Source organism: Syngnathoides biaculeatus, chromosome 14 (assembly GCF_019802595.1).
Source record: "Syngnathoides biaculeatus isolate LvHL_M chromosome 14, ASM1980259v1, whole genome shotgun sequence".
Taxonomy (NCBI): Eukaryota; Metazoa; Chordata; class Actinopteri; order Syngnathiformes; family Syngnathidae; genus Syngnathoides; species Syngnathoides biaculeatus.
In genome coordinates this window covers 16,104,617-16,120,226 of record NC_084653.1, presented here as the reverse complement: position 1 = coordinate 16,120,226, position 15,610 = coordinate 16,104,617, and the positions used below count along the sequence as shown (strand labels likewise).

Genomic DNA, 15,610 nt, shown 5'->3' with positions numbered 1-15,610 from the left:
TCTAATGGGATTTCAAGCTCTCCTTCGCTGACTACACAGCAGAGGCAGCTCGTAGAGAGAGTATTTTCTCAAGCTCCTGAAGTACACACCGCCTTTTATTACATCTGCTTAAGTACACACGGTTGCACTCTTTGCTGACTTGGCAGCCTGATTGGTGCTAAAAATAAAAAGGGGGGAAAGAACATTGGGAAAAAAAAGCCACTCATTTCAGCAATTAATGATATGTCTTTGGACATTGAGATGAAAAGATGACGCTCGTCTGACCCCACCCAGTCATTTTCGAAAATGCGTATTCTCATGAGAATTGCGGGTGAACTGGAGCCTTTCCCAGCTTTCCAGTTACAACTGAATTGCAGACATCTGAAACATCATTTTCAGATCTGTAGAGTGAAAACGCCACACACGTGAATGGTGGAAATGACATTAATTGACATTAATCATACCCCGAATCATTGGTGATCTGATATCAGACACATCCCCAACCAAATAAGTACAAGTCATTTTGTATTCAGTATTTTTTTTTTCCCCAACACACTTTGTACTTGACAGCTGAAGGAGGCAACCCCACTTGCATGTGTTCCATAAAGTCACTCTGTCCTGTCAATAAAGAACTACAGTACAGTACCAACTGGTGTACTTTACATATATTCATTTTATTTTCCAAGGTTCCTTAATGCCTTTCCCTTTTTATAGACCAATCTGTTTGGTGTTTACAACCATCAAACGGCATTGCAAATACGTTACATGTTAAAGGTTAACGTTTCTCCATTCTAGTCATTTACTGTTTTGTCCTAGTATATCAGCGCTAAAGTAATGATCTCCTGTGAAAAAATCTGTAAATGTCTGAGCAAATTTAAAAGACCGTCATGCGATCGTGTTTGGCAACATTTTCGGGCATGTGCAGTATACGCTCACACTGTGTATCATATATATGCTATTTAAATCCCGTCTAAAGAGTCAGTCATATTTTGGCCGAAGACAGAATCGAACCCAGCGCTTATAAAATGGGACTTGAAAAAGTGTGGAAAAAGTGGACATACCAAACCAAATCAGTGACCGATAAATCCGAGCCTATAAATGTAGTCAGTGACAACAATTTAGAATATACTATTGGAAGCGTTGGTCAGGAACAGAGAAAATGGGAGTTCCATCATGCACTGAACTGTGCAAGTGGACAGCATTGGCGGCTTTGTGGTTTCCTTTATCAGGGCCCTGCTGGGGCCAATCTGTTGGTCAGGAGCTGCTCGGCGGTAGACTTCACAACCTCGCCAACATGCTGAGAGAGCTCCACAACACAAGGCAGACATAGAGAAAGGGACAGCTTGCACTGCTGTTTTCACGACATGAGCTATAATACATTGTACTGCCCGAAGTATTCGCTAACCTGTAATGACACGCATGTGAACTAAAGTGAAGTTCCATTCTTAACCATTAGGTTTAATATAAACTCAATGGTCAATCCTTTTGTAGCATCTTGAAATCTTCTGAGAAGGCTTGCATCAAGGTTTGGGAGTGTATTTAAAGGTATTTTGATCCATTCTTCGAGAAGCCAATTTTCTAGGTCAGACGTTGTAAATGTGTTCTATCGGGTTGAGGTCAGGGCAAGTACAGAACAAATTGATCCACATCAAAATCTTTCATCCATGTCTTTGTGGACCTTGGTTTGTGCAATCCAGCATATTTGATGTTGGAAGAGGAAGGAGACATCCCCGAACAGTTTCCACAACGTTGGGAGTCGGGAACTTTCCAAACTCTCATATTTGTAAGGGTCACCGAATAAATACGTTTTGCAAGAAAGTATATGTTCTTGATACTGCTGTCATCTATAACAAAATACAAATTACATATGGTGGAAAATAATTTACTAAAAAATTATGGTGTCAGATAGAAATGTAAAATCTCCAGAATTATCGCTATCAATTATCATTCTCAATCAACCTGGGCAGCACGGTGGATCAGCTGGTAAAGCGATTGCTTCACAGTTCTGAGAACCCGGGTTCAATCTCAGCCCCGCTTGTGTGGAGTTTGCATGTTCTCCCCGTGACTGTGTGTGTTTTCTCCGGACACTCCAGTTTCCTCCCACATCCCAAAAACATGCAACATTAATTGGACACTCTAAATTGCCCCTAGGTGTTATTGCGAGTGCCGCTGTTTGTCTCGATGTGCCCTGCGATTGGCTGGCAACCAATTCAGGGTGTACCCTGCCTCCTGCCCGTTGACAGCTGGGATAGGCTCCAGCACTCCCTGTGACCCTTGTGAGGATAAGCGGTGAAGAAAATTGCTGGATAGATAGATGAATTACCACGCCTGTACTATGTCAAATCATCTTTGCCTCTTGAAATGAAAATAAATGTAAATAATTGCTTAAACATCATTTTTATGTGTCAATGGAAAACAGCTCAATGATGCATTACTGGCACCACCAGATATCGTGCTTCAACTGCTGGGAACCCTATGTGAATTGAAGTTGGCTCGATGTTATGAAGTTTTCTACCGCCACCTAACAGTGGGAATCTGAAAAATCAACCAAGTGACAGTTCATACCTAAAAAAAAAAAAAAATAAGGTTCACGTCAAGGCACTCATTTGTCACTGTTTTTTTTTTTTTTTTTTTTGCTTGGAACAGAGATAAACAGAATTATACACAGAGGAAAAATACTAGTGTTCTGTAATAAAGGATTTGGTTTGCTCCATTGGCCAGGACATGCATGTATCAGACAAGCACTACTAATGCATCACACTCCCTGTGGTCACAGTGTCGGACAGCAACGCACTCTTGTCTACTGTTCCCCAAGTCCATAAAAGAACTTGAAAGGAACGCTGGGTGGATTATGTCTAAATAAAGCCATGGTAGTGTATGAATAACTTTCTCACTGATCCCCCCCCCCCTCCCCTCTGCTTTTCCCAGACAACAGGTTTGCCTTGTGCAAGCTGTCACTGGGCTTTGCACTCTTTAAAATGCACAATAAAAGAGAAGGTGAGAGGAATCCAGAGGAAGAGGAAATGACGCTCGTCACTCGAGTGTCGTGGCTTAGCGTAAGAGGCTTGAATAATCAGTATGTTAAGCTGTCAGGGTGTGCACACTCACCTACCGCGCTCTTACAAACTCCTGGGCGCTTTTTAATCAAGTAAAAACGTTGAGAGGCAGCGGTGAGCGCTAAGAACCGAGATTTTCAATATCATCTACTTTTTCCTGACATCACCTGACATGTTTTTACTGTAAGCTGCTAAAATGCACACACACATATACACAGATGCACGCGTCATTCGCATTTTTGTTCCAAGTGAATCATCACTTTTTTTGGGTGACTACTGAAAAATGTTTATGATTAACAATATGTCTACTTTTGAGGTCGTAGAACTGCCTGGTCATAAATCATCAGGCAGTCTGAAGTCTTCAATTTGAAGTTTCAAGCAACTCCCAACTTAGTGAGTTTTAAGACATGCTGATTCCCCCAAAAAATGTGATTCCAAGATGGCTAATGAACACCTTCATGCTCGAACCCTAAATATGAACTTGGTCACCCCACAATTTCAATACACTACATCTATAATAGCTCATTTTTTTTTTCAGTTAAACTGACAAATTCAGTTTAACGAGACTTAAAACAATTTTATAAAAGGATTTTTTGTGATCTTTTAACTGCTCAGCGTTTCTGATAATTTCATAATTCTATTCCAATATAATCATGCATATATTGCGGAAATGTAAATTTCCACATTGTGAGAGGAATAAGTTACATCATTTATCCAACTTGATTTAGCCATCCATGCAATCATCCACTTTCTGAGCCGCTTATCCTCACAAGGGTCGTGGCAATGCTGGAGCCAATCCCAGCTGTCATTAGACAGGAGGTGGGGTACAGCCTGACTGGTTGCCAACCAATCACAGGGCACATAGAGACAAACAACAGTCACACTTACAATCACACTTGGGGGCAATTGAGAGTCTCCAATTAATGTACGTTTTGGGATATGGGAGGAAACCGGAGTGCCTGGAGAAAACCCACACAGGCACGGGGACAACATGCAAATTCCACACAGGTAGGGCCGGGATTGAACCCCGGACCTCAGAACTGTGAGGCCAACGCTCTACAGCTGCTCCACTGTGCCGCCACTTGATTTATTTACATTTTAAATTTCTGTAACACTTTGCATCATTGAATGTAATGTGCAAAGCAAATACTATTTATTTCACTGTAGTTTGATTCCTTATTTACATTCAGAAATTACCCAAGTATCCTGGCTACATTGTGTCTTTGTAGACCAAGAGAAAGCCTATGACAGAGTACTAAGAAAGGAACTGTGGTACTGCATGTGCAAGTCTGGTGTGGTGGAGAAATATGTTAGAATGGTACAGGACATGTATGAGGGCAGCAGAACAGCAGTGAGATGTGCTGTAGGTGTGTCAGAAGAATTTAAGGTGTAGGTGAGACTGCGTCAGGGATCCACTTTGAGCCCCTTCCTGTTTTCGGTAGTAATGGATTGGCTGACAGATGAAGTTAGACTGGAATCCCCTTGGACTATATTGCTTGCAGATGATATTGTGATATACAGTGAAAGCAGGGAGCAGGCGGAGGAACAATTAGAAAGCTGGAGGTATGCACTGGAAAGGAAAGGAATGAAAATTAGCCAAAGTAAAACGGAATATATGTGCGTGAATGAGAGGAGCAGAGGAGGAAGATTGAATCTCAGGGAGAAGAGATAGCGAAGGTGGATGACTTCAAATACTTGGGGTCAATACAGAGCAATGGAAAGTGTGGTAAGGAAGTGAAGAAACGGGTCCAAGCGGGATGGAACAGTTGGTGGAAGGTGTCGGGCGTTCTATGTGACAGAAGAGTCTTCGCTAGGATGAAGGGCAAAGTTTATAAAACAGTGGTGAGGACGGTCATGATGTATGGATTAGAGACGGTGTCTCTGCAGAAACAACAGGAAGGAGAAGTGGAGGTAGCAGAAATGAAGATGCTGGGGTTCTCGCTTTGTGTGAACCAGTTGGATAGGATTAGAAATTAGTACAATAGAGGGACAGCCAAAATTGGAGGTTAGAGAGAGCAGACTTCGATGGTTTGGACATGTTCAGAGGCGAGAGAGTGACTATGTATGTAGAAGGGTGCTTTGGATGGAGCTGCCAAGCAAAAGAACAAGAGGAAAAATAAAGAAAAGGTTGATGGATGTTGTGAGGGAGGACATGAGGACAGTGGGTGTTAGAGAGGAGGATGCAGGAGATAGGCTTAGATGGAAAAAGATGAAACACTGTGGCGACCCCTAACATGACAAGTTGAAATAAAAAGAAGAAATGCTCGTCTGGAGTTAACATATTCCATCTATTTTGCCATAGAAAATGTACTTACACTGCAAATTGATCTAACGCTACACTTAACCTGTGAGCAACAATCGTTTTTTCTTGTCACTTGACCACTGGCGATGTTACCGCTTGCCCATGTCTATTCATTCATCAAGTACAAAAATAGCACTCACACTAGGGTCGCTTATTTAGGACCACACATAACCAGTAACAGGAATGCAAGGGAAGCAGCAGGGAATTTTCAATCTCAAACATTTTCTGCTTTTACTGTGTTCTCTATCTGTGTACCTTTGTCACTCTAGCGTGCCTTGATAATCTTGAGAAATCAATTTACTCTATAAAGACTCAAACATCCAATCCCAAATGTTGGAAAAACAGTCCCAGAACATAACAAAGACCAAGTTTTCTTACACTGGGCAGCACATTTGGCTCTACAATGCTTGGGTAGTCTTGAAAATTCATTGTACCCTGCACAAATTCAAGACAACCTGTGCCGGATGTAATGAAGCAGCCCCAGATTATTACCATACCTCAACTGTGTGCTCACAGTAGCTACACTAGATAAAATTATTCAAGATTAATAGCACAGATTTAAATTATGTACAATAATCTAGGTGAAATCCACAAATTAGAGACCACATTTACAGTATTTAGGCTAATGTACAGATTTTAAAGATGTATGTGTCATAACCCTGCCGGTCAAGCCCTGGCTGCGTGGGTGCCCGCGCGGTTGCGCTGATTGGGAGGCACACACCTGCGCCTCATACTGGCTGATTGGTGATTTATATAGGACCATGGGGACGACGGATCCGGAACCAGATCGTTGTGGGTCATGCCCCGTTCCAGCACTCCCGTATCTCTGATCATATTCCCGTGTGTACCGACCTCCGCCTGTCCTCCGACCAACCCCGTAAGCCTGACTCCTTTGATACTCCTGCCTGCTTTGATCGATCTCCCGTGTACCGACTCCTGCCTGCCCGCTGACCTGCTCTCTACGTCAGACGTCCTGACTACCGCTGCTGCACCTGACTGCCTGCCCGATCCCCGACCGTGGAACAATAAACGTTTATCCCGAATTACAGCTGGGCCCCCGACTCCTGCATTTAGGTCCTACCTCCATACCGATGGGTCGTGACAATATGAACCTTCTTTGTCATTTTACTTCACACTTCTATTGAGCTCAATCCTATTTTTATAAACACTTTGCATTGTCTTAAACACCTTTAAAACTCTTAAACAGAGTAATGCACAGTAGTAATAATAACAATACAATATATAACAATAATAAGTAGTACTAATAACAATATTATCAAAACATTGCAAGTATTTTTTTTCCTTGCAATGTTTTGATAATATTGTTATTACTAACATTATTTATGTATTTCAAGATTTAATCTTTTAGGCTAGGAAGCATTTATTTTATTACAAAAAAAATACAGCATACACTCAAAATCCCATATGTTGAACTATGTGTGGTATAACTGAATCTGGAATAAGTGAATGGCAATAAACGGGAGGCGGGGGGGGGGGGGGGTCTGTGTAGTTACTGCAATGAAAACCAAAAACTCTTCTTTATTAGTTAAACTAGCTGGATGGTATTAAAATATTGTTTAAAACTCGTGGTTTAATCCTGGAAACAAACCATGGCAAATTTTAACACACAGTTAATTGTTTACGCACCTTGTTGAATAGCACTCATTATCTTAGATGACTAATCATAATAAATAATGAAACCTTTTGACTGATTGATTGATTCAACACATTTGTCAAAGATTAGATATGTGCACGAGCTAAAAAAAAATAATCAAGATTTAATGTTATTGGTATGTTATTTGTACAGTCTTTGTACAGTTTTCTCTCAAATTGATGTCAGCTTTGAAAGTAAGTAGTGCAAATATTTCACCAAACCAGTGAAATTCAAATAATCCCTGAATCCAGTACTTCACATATGTCTATAAAAGCTCGTAATAATACTCACCATTGTTTGTATTAATTTTTCAGGAATGTGTGTGTAAGGTGGTGGTGGGGATGGAGGGGGCTAAGTCTACTTTCATTTCACACAGTGACACCTCAAGTGTGTAAACGCGATGTGTTTTCATTAATTTTGTTCCAGTCAGTTCCACACCTCATCTTCAAGCATCGCACATCTGTGGCACCAATTGATAGGAAAGTGTAAAACTTGGCACGACATGGTGAAGCAGAGCCACGTTCATTGTCGGTGCTGACACACAATCGCGCACACACAAACAAACATGTCCACAAACGAACAGACTTAACACAAGGGTTTATGGGGGTGCCAAAGTCCACCAGCAAGAGGACGCAAATACATCCCCAAAGGCTCATAAATACAGTATCTCATTCTGGTGGAGATTTTTGGTACACACAATCTGAAAACTTCTGCTAAAAGACTGAGTGTGTGGTAGGTGCATTAAAAAAAAGAAAAAAAATGAAAAATATCATCTGCTGGTTGAGAACTTGTCAGTTCTGAGAAAAGATATAACAACTCAAATGTGGAACAACGTGACCTACGAACAATTTAGAGCTCTCAATAAAACTCTAAAATGACATCAAGAAAATAGGGGGTCACCCTGGACTGATTGCCACGCAATCACAATCCACATTTAGAAAAAAACATTTCACACACACACACACACACACTTATGAACAATTTAAAGTCCAGTTTTCAATTAATTTTCTGTAATTTGCTCTTCTATTTGTTGGACTATAACATGATCTTGAAGGATGCATTAATCCCTCGACAAAATATTTCCGAAGGATTTTGCAACACATGCTGTCGGGGAGTGAAGGGGTTGGGTACAGCATATCTACTTTTTTTACTCAAAATAATGAGAATAATAGTAATACGTTCAAAAAAAAAACTTTGTTGACACATGGTGAGTCCCAACTGTCGGATAGAATGGCGTTAAAACTAAAGGCAGGCGGTATTGATGTCTCAGCCACTTTAGCAGAATGGATCCCAGAAACACACGCACACACACACGCACACCCAATCTCCACTTCCACATTTCCTGGTAAAGTACAGGATGTGCAGATGGAGGACTAAGCAGTTTTCTCCTCTGCTATCACCAGGAATGTTTTATGGGCTCTGCTGAGTTCCCTTCCTGTGATTCAATCAAGGAGGTCAATGTCTTGTAAAGTCATTACACTTGCTGCAATGTCATGCTTTCTCCAGTCAGTGGGCACACTTCTGTCCTGAGCCCAGCGTTGGGGAAGAAAGTGACCTGTGAGTCAGGGGTGGGGGGAGAATGAGGGGCGCGCTGGCCTGTCAGCATCTATAAATAGCTTTCGCCAACTACCGCTGGAGCATAACAAATCAATTAAAGGTGCATTTTGTCATGGTACATAAAAACGGTGTGTTATCTTTGTCCACCTATGCTCCGGGATGTGTATCAAAGGATTAAGATTTGCAAACTACTTTGCCCAGAAGCTACTGGATTGCTGGACATGGATCAGATAAGATGAAGAGATCAGGAAGAAGAGATAGTAGTTTGCGAAAGGAGTGCTTTCTTGATTAGAATCGCCTGAAACACTATACCAAGACAACACCGGTGCTGGAAGAAGAACTTGAAACATGTATGGAGGAACAAAGTAGAGGCCATACAACAAAGACAAAACTGCCAACTGTATTAAATACATCCAGTTTTGGAGATGGACTGAGTTAAAATAGTTTTAGACATAAAACTGGGATCTTACCTTGTCTAAAGGGGCAGTTTGTGGGACAGGAGTGAGGAGAGTCAAAGGGTCCTGGGGCAGTCTGGGTGGTAGGAGGGGAGGAGAGAGGGGAGGGTTGCTGGTCCTGCGTCGAAGCCGGCCCGAGAGAGGGGAAGAAGGATGGAGTGACAAGGAGCAGGGAGACGGAAAGGGGAGAAGAAGTGCTCGTTGCTTCTCTTTCGTTTTCGCTCTCTCTCTCTCTCTCTCTCTCTTGCTCCTTATCTCCACGCTCAGAGTTGCCACATCACCGACACAGAAAAGATTCTTTACATTTACGCACGCTGCCACAGGGGGGAGGATGGGGCAAGCTCCCCCTCCCACTCACCTCCAGGCAGCCAATGGGAGCAGACGGTGAGGTGTCCCCCCCACCCACTACCCCTCTCTGCAGCCAACGAGAGTGGGCACAGCCGGTGCCTTTCCCTGGCCAATAAGTGCCATAGCTCATATCCAGTTGGAATAATGGCAACAAGGAGAAAGTCAGTTCCTCCTCTCTGGGACAGAACAGGCATTGATACCCTTGGCCAAAACATCTAGAACAGAGCTTCTCAAACTGGGGCCACCGAGGTTCCGCAAAATCATTTATAGTAAAAGATTATGGCTAATCATTTTTAAAAAGTGCATTTTTACATTGTTCAGTGACTCTCTGTAGTGCATTTTAGTGCTTTCTCAAAGGTATTCATTTAGTCAAAATGGCTCTGTTGTTGTACTAGAGCGGCTCCAACTATCGGACACAAATTCCTTGTGTATTTTTTACATATTTAGCAAATAAAGATGAGTCTGATTCAGATTGTGTTGGGTGTTTTTTAACCTATACTGCAGATTTTTTTTTTTCTGGGGAGGACAAAAGGCACATTTTATTATACTGTACTGTCACTATAATATAATACAAAGCCCTTTTTTGTAATGAATGAAGGTGTCTTTTCCATAATTAAAGCCTTATTATCACGGGAAAAAAGGTGTACTTCTGAACTCACTTTTGTCAAAATATTTTCTTCCTCCATAAAACTGACATTTTCATATTACGGCTTGGAAGAACACAAAAGACTTTTTTGTGACAAAATTATGTTTGTTCTTGAAAAGATAATTCCTGATTTATTCCCATAAATTTACAGCTATTTTTCTGTAAACAATGTGATTTTTGTGATTCCGCCTTTATTTATTTTATGAGAAAGAGGCAACTTTTAATTGCTTTAGTATTTAGGGGTAAACATGGTATTTATGTTTAATGAGTGTCAGGATTATGAAGAATTCTTGGCAACAAACATTTGTGAACTCCTACTTTAGAAGATTTGGATCTAAGCAGTCGAAAAGGTTCCATGTTAAAGAAATTACAACACGGTGGCCAATTCAAGAAAATCATTATTCTGTTAAAAATTTGTAAGTGAGTCAGCAAGCAAACATATTTCTTCTTTATCTTGAACTCGAATCTTGGGAACTGAGATACTTGACCGCTTTTCCAGGTGCCTGAAGGTATCAAAATAACCTCTGCTGTGCTTAATTAATTTGAAACGCAGTCTATGATCGCAGCAAGGCTGTATTCCATATGCAGGCGCAAAGGACGACTATCTCCTTCAGACACAACACGTTATCCAATACCTGTTTTTAAAATCGTTGAATATCAAGTAATAGTCGCAGGAAAAACAAAATGTGCAAATTCTTTGTGTCATTTTAGCTCGCGTCTTAACCTAGAAGTCATTTTACTCTGAGATGTCTCATTTTATTTCAACCCAGTTCGATCAATGGCTTTGGTAAGAGCCCCAGATTGATGAAGGATCAATGGTGAACTGTCAAGTTGAAGAATGAAGAGCACATCACTGCCGAATTCCTGCTTGTCTCCAGCAAGTGGGGGGAAAAAAAAAACATATGGATCATATTTCCAGATACAATGTCTAAAATTAACAAAAAAACATTAGAATATTAAATTCAGCATCACAAGTGCACAGTTCGCAAAGATAAAGCTATCTCACTGAATGACACCCTATGATCAAAAATCTATCCACTCATCCAATCCTAATAGTACTTGAGAAGCTTGGTACACCCAAGACTGGTTGCCATACAAACCTGTAAAACTTACATTTACACCAATGGCTAAATTCAGAGTATTCGGTAACCTAACCTTGGGCTTCATAATTAAGCAAAAACAGGGAGAAAATGCAAACTCCACACAGGAAAGCCTGGATCAGGATTTGAACACAGAACCTCTTGACTGTGAGGCAGATGTTTCTAACCCCCACATCCAGCTTGCTGCGCTGCCCTCTTTATTTTAGTATTATGTGCAGAGATGCGGTCTTGGGACTGAATGTCTCGTTGACATTCTGCTCTGTCAGTGTTGACATCCTAAGTAGCTTATCATCCAAGCTCCTCATGAGTTACCCCCATTCTTTCTTTCATTTCTCTGAATGCTCTGGGGAATGTGTTCGGCAGTAAGCCAGCACAATCACAGAGTACAGTAATAGCTAGGCAGAAAGCATGATGTTAGTGCAGCAGTACGGGAATATTACATCATACCGTATATGGTCCATGAAGCAGTTCTTCTGTAGTATTGAGTTACCAAGAATTTGTCCAGTTGTCTTCAGTACAACTTTTGTAAATAACTGAAAGGCAGTGGATGAAATATAACGCTTCCCTCATGCACAAATCCACAGTCATGGACTGGTGTATGGCTGACCTGCTGTTGGGAATTTTGTAGATGTGTCCCGTGTTCCTCAGCACACTCAAAAGAGCCTGTCCAATCCCTTCCAATCAAAGTGGATACTCTCTCGCCCTTCAAATGCAGCACGCTAAAAATGCAGTTGAATTCTTGGATGTGGCAGAAGAAAAAAACTAAGTTACTTGAGTGCAGGATGTCGAAGCATGCAAAGTAAGAAGAACTGCAAGCAGATCATCATGGGCAGATGACGTAAATGTTGGCTTGGGAGGAGATCATAGACAGATCTGGGCACTTGGAAACTATCCCCCACCTCCGATAATCTGCCAGTGACTGATTAAATAAAGATTTAAAAATGTGTACTAATATTGATAACAACAATCAAGCGACCAATTAATACATTTCTAGAATGATTCACATTTATGAATTGATTATGTCTGACATCCACCGCACTGACCTCAGAATCGCTCTGCTTCTGCCCTAATCAAATTCAATAAAATCCTGTCAGATCAGCCGCGCCAAGAATTGGATGCGGTCCCAGCAGACATCAGTTTACACCACTTATTTTCACCGAGTTGGTTCTCTGGCGGACACATGTCAAAGGACAAACCGTCACCACGCTGGAATACTAAACTTGGAATAAACTGGTCCACCAAATGATCAAACACGTGCCATTAGCTTTGGGTTTACAAGAAAATCATGATACGCCAAATTATGCACTTTGCCACAGATGTGCTGTCAACAAAAACAGACCCTTTAGTGCTGGACTGCTTCCTCCATGAGTGAATATTTCTGTCTCTCGCTCTGCTTGAGAACAAATAGCCAGTCACATAGTTGCAACGCCTGAGCTCTGCCATGGTCACCATGGTAAAAGTGAGAGATCTGGACTTTGTTAAATGACACAGAACCACTCCTCCCGGAGACCGAGTAATTTCACGTGTGGCATGAAAAGTGTATGCAACTGGAAGTGGACTGCAATTCCTTATCCTATGAGTATTTTGACCCCAAAATGTCACAAACGTTTTATGTAGACAGTTTTAAGCAGTATAAAAATGTAATTATACATCTCCATGAAACTAGTTTTCAGGCAGATTCATAAGTCAGACTCTTTTATCAATGTTATATTCTCTCCAGTAAGATGGATGGAAGGGAGGGAAGGAAGGAAGATTTTTTCTTTCGCTAAAAATAATAATACTCAGTGTAAGCTAAACCTTCACTCCCTGTCACTTGCAAAAGCATGCAAAGCCCCGCATACGGGGACAAAGTTTATATTGTTCTTTTTGTGATGTCTTGATTAAAAAGCCAAACTCCTGAAAATCCTCTTTCGACTGAACGTGTGCTTGGTGCAAGAACAAAGAGACCTGGAAGCGTTCCAAACTAATTAGTAGCCAATGATAGGTAGTTATTAAGCCCAAAAGAACCCGTATATTTTCTAGTCAGTAGCTCTTGAAGGCCTCTACACCATGTGACGTCTATGGAAATCTGTTTTTCTAGTACTATAACATTTGTTCCCTAGATATATGTTTTTTTAATTGAGGAGCATAACTCAGAGGGTTAAAGTAGTCAAACGGGGAGTAGATGATGAAAATAAAGAAAAAGATACATACATATGATTCATTTATTGTCCCTCACAAGTAGTGGGCATTGTCTGTATTTGTATACAATCGCTTAAAAAGTACTTTTTATGTAATACATTATGTCTTCTTTAATCCTTTGCTGTCGGCATCTCACCAAGCAAAGTGATACGAAATGATGTCATGAAAACACGACTGTGATGTTTAGCAAATTAATCTCTATGAGGATCCACTGGTGTGGAACCATAGCTGAAGGGTCATAGCTTTTCAAAGGGTCTCTGTCATTTCCAGCAGCATAGTTTTACAGTGCAGGGCTGATACAAGCCCCATCTGCGTGTGAGTGCAAGAGCAAGAGTCATAAAAAATTAATCAGAAGATGGAAGTAGACGTCACATCGAATATGTTGCCAGCTGCAGTGATGACCGCGAGTAGTGAGCTGTGTAAGGTTAAGGAGGTGCTTCCAGATGAGGCATTGTGCAGACCCCATCGGGGTTAAATGTAGATGACTATTTAAATTCATTTCAATTGCAAAAAGAATCCTGACCATTTTAGCATTTTACCATTTTGGTTCATATTTTACAGCCAGTGAATAACTTGAAGCCAGCGTTTACCAACACAGTTATGTGTTTCCTGTGCAACATTCGTCTAAAACCAAAAGTAGCGACGCAATCCACAAGTTTTGAGCAAGTGAAATGCTCACCATGCATACCACCACCTGCACGCACCCATGCAGCAGTTTTATTTGTTTAGACTTCTTTGGTTCAATCTTCTGTTTGTGTTTTTTGCCAAGAACAACTGGAACAACAAATGATAAAACTCACCTCATTTGTTTAAAACATTCTTGGAGAACGTTGTATATGAATCACCTGCTTTTAATCTTCTATTCATTGTAGGCTATGATGAAATGTAATATATTTTGTAAGATTTTTTCCCCCCTTTTTAATCATTCTGTAGAAACAAATCAATCTGTCTTCTCATTTTCTGAAAAAAAAAATATTTGATATTGTATCCTCAAAAACTTTAAAAGGATGGCTAGTATGATATACTCATAGCCACTCTTCACATTGCCGGTAATATCTCCTCTCCATAACACTCTGCTCATCAAATATTTAAAGATAGAAGAGAGAGAGAAAAAAACAGACATAAATGCCAGAAGATCACCTGGGGATTTAACGAGTGGGTGGATGTTACTCATTATCTATCCAAATGTCATTGAAATAAGAATGCCTCCCAGACCAAAAGCAATCCAGAAACACACATCGGTCAATTCAGAGGTCAGAAAGAAGGTAATTTGCGAAATATTATTAATGAAAAGATTGCCCTCAATTCAAGAAAATTCCCATTTAAAATTAATATATACTATATATATAATATTGTGGATTTTATTTGGTTCTTGAGTGTCAAACCATCCCAGGGAGGTTTGTTTTTGTCTTGTTGAAATCAGCCCGTTTTAAGGGGGTGGGTGTATATTGTCTCTGATCTGTCAGCCCAATGATGACAATGGATTTTGTTACCATGACAACGTGGAGCAGAAGAAGGCATGCTCCCATCTTTAGCACAGTTTAAATTTTCCAACTGCCCTGACAAAGACAGCCTAGACTGTATTTTCCCTCCTGAATGCGGCATTTCATACAGTAACGTGCACTTGTCAGTTCGTGTGCAGACCCGTGTATGAGGCGCATGCAAAAGACATCGCCAAAAACCTCACCCCACCTCCAACGTCATCATATAATCAAGTACCGTAATTTCTCAAAAATAATCTGCAAATTTTTCCAAAAATATTTTCAAAATGTTAATAGACCGCATTATATTTAGGTATGGATGAAAAATAAAAAATACAATCACATTGTATAGTTGTATACAGGTATAAAGGGCGGTTAAAAAAAAGGTATACATATACATTTCGATATGATAATCGATGTCTTATGTTACACATTTATATTTGTTACGGTAATGTGCCTGAACCTGAACTCCATGACCTTGTTGGGGAGCTTGCATTTTACGATCGTTAGTATAGCATGTTTGTTGCTACTGCACCAAAGATCAGAAACGACTGCCCGTGAGTTTGTTTTAACTTAAACGAAGACAAAAAATGTCAACTACAACTGCTAGTTGTGCAGCTGCTTTTTAAATAAATGTGTCATCACTCGTGCCGATGACGCCGCCAAATCGGAAGTAGTGCTGCAGTCTGAAACAACGATAGCTCGCCTCAATGGCTACATGAGCTCAAACTACTTAATACGAGCGGCATTGGCACATTAAAAAATAAAAACGGGAAAGCTCACACCATTGAAATTGTTGTTTTTGTTTTTTTTTTCCAAATGTGCCCATTACCCTCGTTTCTACATAGTTT

General features: G+C 40.7%; 1 protein-coding gene across 3 annotated transcripts in view; it reads right to left on the bottom strand.

Moving 5' to 3' along the window:
* Window positions 1–11,590, bottom strand: part of pcbp3 (poly(rC) binding protein 3) — a 47,666-nt gene extending 36,076 nt beyond the window's left edge. Inside the window, exon 1 of one of the 3 annotated variants that reach the window (XM_061841877.1) lies at window positions 11,545–11,590. The gene's annotated coding sequence lies outside the window, so the exon portion shown is untranslated. Of the gene's footprint in view, window positions 1–9,018; window positions 9,273–11,544 lie in introns of those variants that run through there. The other 2 variants (XM_061841878.1, XM_061841875.1) reach the window with 2 other exon arrangements.
* Between the last annotated feature and the right edge of the window lie 4,020 nt (window positions 11,591–15,610).